Raw genomic sequence first — 6,190 nt, forward strand, 5'->3', positions numbered from 1 at the left:
AACCTTCAGGAGACAAAAGTTAGTAAAATGGATTTGTGACTAGATTTTTTGTTCATTTGTTTTTAAAGGATAATTTAAGCTAACTGTTTTGTTGGAAGCATTTTTTTTCTTCTCTTTTGTTGCTGTAGGAGTGCCACAGAGTTAAAACATTCGCTTGAGTTTACTCTCCCATTATATGTGGCTTATTTTATGTACATCAAGGGGGAGAGGAGCAGTCATTCATATTGAATAACTTATTTTACTTTTATTAGTAGTAATAGTTCACATATAAAATACATACTTGGTGGCAGCCAAGTCTGCAGCTTAGTGTATGCTTGCAAAAGAGCAAGACATAAAGAGCAGCAGCAATACATTTTAGCCTCTTTGAAGACTCATTGCACAAAATGCATTCAGTGTGCTCAGAAAGCAGCTTCTGTGGTAATGCCACAATAAAGCAATAGCTCCTTTTCCAAATGGGAGTAATTTGTCAGTATAGAAAGTGTAAGTGTCCCTGGAGTTCTTGGGCCAGGCATAAATCTTCCTGTAAATATGAATGTTAGATTTATTCTGTTTAAAATCTCTAGACTTGTAAGACAAAAAAATTCTAGAAGCTTAGAAAAGCTCTAATGGGAAATTACCAGGTAAGGCTCTTTGTATTACTCAGATTTTGCATTGCCGTAGTATACATTCAGGCAGCTGTTCATTGTTGTTTAATAATGTTAATATTGCTTAATATGCCTGTAATTATTATCTAATAGATGAAAATCACATCAGATGTGAAAGGACTATAAATTAGCTTGAAATGAGCAGACTCATAAGGGTGAACTTTTTTCCTGAAATAACGCTCAACCTCAGTCTCCAATAATAAGTAGCTTGCATGAGGATTAGTAAGAAGTTGCTTCCTATCTTTGATTCCATGTAGACACTTACTCATGATTTTGTCTTCTCTTGGTAAAAAATGCAAAAGCTATAGAAGTTGTAATTTAGAGAAATTAAAGTCAATCGCTAATTTTGGTCTGTGCAATTAATGACTAAATAATAATGGTCACAAATAAGAAAGGACATCAATAAAAATATTTGACTTACTGACTCTGTCTTCCATGTTTTTACTTTCTCTTGCTTGTCTTCCTATGAGTAGGAGGGAAAATGGGATTAGATTATGACCTGCCTTTTCCATCTTGGCATTTCTGACCCTTTTATTCTACAAGTTCCCTGGATTTCCAGGCTGGGAACCTTGAAGCTGCAGTCCTCTGATGAGCTGGAGGATCCATCAGCATTGCAGTAAATGAAGTCACTCTGGGTGTCGGTACCTGGCCCATTTTCAGACCAGTTACTGCAGCTCTGACCGTGCCTGAAAAGATGCTCCCATGGCTGGGCTGAGTCAGTCAGGCCATGCTGTTGGTCCTTATCCCTTTTCCTGGAGAGGGCAACTCCCTGCTCTGTGCTGGGCTGCGACTGGGCAAGGTGGGACAAGAGAGGGGTTTGTACACTGCCCATAGCAGCACTGCCCATAGCAGGCAGCACTCCCTGCGTGTGACACCCTGACAGCCCTGTTCTGAGAACAGATGTGTTGTCTGGTACAAAGAGCACTTTCCTGGGAAGTGGGAGAGCTGGGTTCTGGGCCAGAGGAGTTTGGAATCAACATACCCCATCTTCCTGGCAAGCACCCAGCCCCCTCGGACTGTTGCATGGTATGAGATGGGGCAGGTCTGTTTCTTCTCTTTTGAATTCAGCAGCTGTGCATAAATCAGTGCAAAATATGGGAGGCAGGAGATGGAATAAGCAAGGAGGAGTTTGGCTCTGTGGCACATACATAAGGGGTCTCTGAGACCTCTAAGGTCTGGATCTTCCTCCATTTATTACATCAGGACCTTATTTTTGATTCCAATACATGAGTCCGTGAAACAGAATCGGGTTCCCAGGACTTTGTCACCCACAGAGTATTCAAGGAGCAGCAAGAAATGGAGTTGAGCTTGAGTTGGATCCAAGGTGGTTCATCTGCACTGCTGGCAATTCCTATGTGTTCGCTCCTGTGTACAGTTTCCTCCTTCCTGCTTTATAAATGTGCACACCACTGAGGAAATGCAATATATAAATTGTTTTAATTACAGCAAGAAAGCAGCAGCCCAGCCATGGTGATTTTTTTGTTTTCTATTACAGGAAGAGAGAAGCTTGCAGAGGTTTGGAAAGGTGATAATCTATTTGTTTTGCAGCATTTCAGAGTGCTCCTCCCTGTTCTCTAAGATTTATTGCTCTAGCCCTGCATTTTGTCTGTTAGACTCAGCTGTAATTATTTTTATTAATGTTTTGAAATATGTGTTGAGGGAAAATACTTTCAGAACTGCTAAACTTTTCCATTCGTTTAAAAAACTCTATCTGTTCTTTGATCCCTTTGCTTGGCTTGCTGAGTCACTTTGTGGGCAACCCAGGGGGTGGGACGCTTATAAAATTTTGAAAATTAAACAAAGAGGTTAGACATATTTCCATGAGCAAAACACACCCTCCAGAAAGGAACACAGACATGGGTGTGGGTTTATTTGAAATCTGCTGCCACCTGCTTCTGAGGGAAAATGTGGGAAAAGAAACCCTTGCTTATGGTGAGGGCACCTGTCCAAAATGGCCCAGCTAGGGTTATATGCTGCAAATGGATGTTAAGTTGATTTATGTTTGAGAAGTTCAGAGAAGTTTCAAAAATCATATAACTCAGTTGACATACTGAATTTACTTGTTAAAGATTTCCAGAACCTCTACATCTTTTCCCCACCAGTCTTAAGAACTTTGCAAACCTTATTTCAAGCCAATCTAGCAACTGCTACACAAATTCGAACCCGTGAATATTTAGAGTAAAATGAGATGCTTTGAGTCAGCCAGTGCATACAAAGCAGTAGTTGAACTCAGAACAAATGTGTTTCTTGAAAGAATTTCAAAAAATGGGAAATGAATATAATTTGAACTTGGATATTTGTCCTGAGGGGTAGGAGAGGCAATGCCATTCATGTGGCAAGGCAGATCTCTCTGGTGGTTCGCTACACAGTAGGAAATCAGCTTCAGTTTTTCAGAATCAAACTCCTGGAAGTTTTTCAAAGGTGCTTGTGTGCTGCTGTGCTGTGCTAAGCTGTTGGCTGCCCTGCAAGGCAGCTGAGCTGTGGTCCAGTGGAGATGTTTGTGCCTGGTGTATGTTGTTTCTAAATGCTCAAAAGGTGGGTGAGCCTCTTGGCCCACAAAGATCTTTTTCCAGTATCCTGACTATCTCCATGCTTCAGTAAAGAGCCACTTTGTGCAGAGCCAATGCAGGTCTGAAGTAAACACAAGACATTGCTTCTGGCTTGGTCCTCGACCAACTGTTTATCCACCTGGAGATGGTGCGATAGATCTCCAGCAATCTGCAGAATGCTCTGGTGCAAAGCTGAGGAAAGGCAAAGCACAAAGGAGCCCTTCTAAAAATGTACACTTTTGTACCTTACTGTACATACCTTATGTGCATTAAGGCCTAAATGAGGGTACAACCCCCTCATGCTGCAACTGTCACACTGACTTTGCGTTCAATGGCAAGGTGAACCACAAAGGCTTTGCTCTTAACAAAAGGAGTTTGTTTTGACTGCCTTGCTTTAGCAGTAAGGAAACCTTGATGGAGCAAGGTATGGCTGAAAGGTGTTTGATAGATTACTGCAGAGGAGCTGATAGAAAAGAAAGAGACTGTCGCATGTTTCATATTCAGACAACGAAGCTTTCCCTTGCTGCCTGGTTTACAGATGTGGCATTGTCAAATTGCAGGAAAATGCCTGGCAGACTGTATCACTGACTATTTTAGGGAGGAAAAAATCAGAACACACTATTTATAGAAGCCACACAAATAAGTACCGAGTTCTTATCAGCCAAAGATAACATTAGTTGTGATTTATCAAAGTAATCTTTATTTTGTATGGAAAATGGATAATAGGGTGTAATTTAATCCTCTGTGAGTGTAATGTATATTTCAAAGGGTTCTTTTTTGTCAATAAAACCATTTGTTGTACTTGTTAAACTAATTAGTCTTACTGCTGTTGCTTAGGACAGGATAAAAGATGCCCATTAATGAAAAAAGGGAGGAAAAGATGGGTTTGAAAGTTTGTGAAATATTTTGTACTCATTGCAAGCCAGTTTTCTGATCAAAACAGATTTCACCTCTCACGGTAAGCCTGTGTTAACCAAGTTTGTGCAGATTATACATTGTTTAATTAAATAAAGAATTAACCCAAAAAATCCGTCTGATCTCTCTGTATTTCACCTGCTCCAGGCATCAGGGTCTCCTCCAACTTTTTTGGCTACCAATGCTGGCACAAGCTACCAACCCCAGAGCTGAGCGCCAGCAGGGAGGGTGATGTTCCTGGCTGCTTCTCTCTACTCTCTGCATTTTTTCCACCATGTGCAAACACATTCCAGGAGTCACAGAGAAAGTGGAAAGGGAGGAAAACTGAGCTGTCTGGGTGCATCCTGTGCCAGTCCCTGGCCAGCCACACACCCTTTGCTGGGTGAGGGCAAGTTTTGCAGGGGCAGAGCATGGGGCTGAAACTCTGTTGAGTCTTGGCTCTGAGAGGGGTCCTAGCAGCAGTGCCAGGCTGTAGAGGCAGGACATGAGATCATTCTTTGGATCTGCAGTTGACCTTGAAAGATCAGAAAGTCAGAAGTGGGTAAGAGTCAGAAGAGGACATACATTTTTTTTTCTTAGTGTTTTGGTGTCCTTGTTTGTAGCCTGGCAGCATCATGAACTTTTATTAGGAATTTATGAATGGTTCTCAGAGGATGACTCTTAAAAAGCCTGGCTAAGATCTTTAAGGTCTTCTCCCTTAGAAATGTCTCAGAAAATGCTCCTCAGAAGGACCAAGTTATGGGGAAATCCCTAATGGTCTTTTCCTGATTGTCTGTAGCAGTTTTGCATGATCAACCCAGTTTCACACTTCTCCTTGTACCCCTGATGTAGAAACTGTCCAAGTGCAACATTTCTAATTGTGAATTACTGCATCCAGTGGTTTCAAAGGACCTCAGATTTCCTGGACACAGAGGCGAGAAGCCTTGGTCACATCTCCAGCTCCCAGGGCCCCACTGGAGGGATAGTTGAGCAGATCTGCCTTCTCCAGCCCTTTCCCACCTTGCTCTAAGGACACCTGCCTACTTCAGCAGGAGACTTGTCCCTGTACACATAGGACAGTTCTTTGCTGCCTCCATTACCTCTGTCCTGAGTGCAACTCACAGCTTGGGATAGGGCTGTCCATCTCCTTCTCAGCTGAAAAGACAGAACAGGAAAATTACCAGATAAGCTCCTTGGTTTGTGTAGGTGAAATAAAACCTTCAGCAGCCATTCAGAGGGAAATCTGAGTGGCAAGTCCAGCCCTTCCACCTTTGGATCTGCTGGCCCTGCTGCCTCATATCTAAATACTGTGGGAGCAACAAAACTTTATCCATGTGAAGATCCATCCCCTCCTCAGAGAGCAACCTGTGTCTCTGGTCTGGTGCTCCAGTCCACACCAGCAGAACAGACTGGGAGTCCTCTCACAGCAGCCCTGCTAGCACTGCAAGGTAGAGCTGAGGTACCCCATGGGCTTCCAGGACAGTGACCCAAGCAAATGACAAGATCAGCTTGTCAGCACTTTGATCTGGAAAGGGCAATGAATCTGAGGATGCTCTATCCTTGCTGTGCACCCTTTGGTTTCAGTAATAATTTCTACTTGAACACACTCATGCACCATTTGATTATTTTATAAAGTACACGAATTTCTGTCGGTCCCCTTCCCCAGGCCTTCTTGGCAGCAGCCAGGAGTATCACAGTTGTGATAAAAATATGTCAGCTTTCTAATTAAATAGTATCATTTTAGAAAGTTCTTTGAGTTTTATGTTTCTATATCCAGAATAATAAAAGGACTGAAAACTTCCAACCATATCCAGAGCTGCATCAAAAGCAGTGTGGCCCGGAGGGTGAGGGAGTTGATTCTGTTCTTGTGAAATCCCACCTGCATTACTGTGTCCAGCTCTGGGGCCCCCAGCATAAGAACACAGACTTTTGGAAGGAACACGTACTTCCCACCCCTCTGATTGCTAAGGCAGAGCCCAAGGAGAGAGGCAATTTCCACACAGGGAAGTGCAGAGTCTGTTCCAGTAATCCCTACTGGAAAGAGGAAAATAGAGACCTTGCTTTGAAGCTTACATTTTTATGTAAACACTAAATGATGTGGCT

At 42.6% G+C, this 6,190-nt stretch overlaps 1 long non-coding RNA gene across 1 annotated transcript; it reads right to left on the reverse strand.

Moving 5' to 3' along the window:
• Nucleotides 1-86: 86 nt before the first annotated feature.
• Nucleotides 87-5,922, reverse strand: LOC134547884 (uncharacterized). The gene is made up of 2 exons (XR_010079643.1): nt 5,188-5,922; nt 87-4,622 (listed from the first exon to the last, which is right to left on the reverse strand). It is a non-coding gene; the product is annotated as an uncharacterized LOC134547884 (long non-coding RNA).
• Nucleotides 5,923-6,190: the final 268 nt, after the last annotated feature.

This window comes from Prinia subflava, chromosome 3 (assembly GCF_021018805.1).
Source record: "Prinia subflava isolate CZ2003 ecotype Zambia chromosome 3, Cam_Psub_1.2, whole genome shotgun sequence".
In the NCBI taxonomy this organism is placed as follows: Eukaryota; Metazoa; Chordata; class Aves; order Passeriformes; family Cisticolidae; genus Prinia; species Prinia subflava.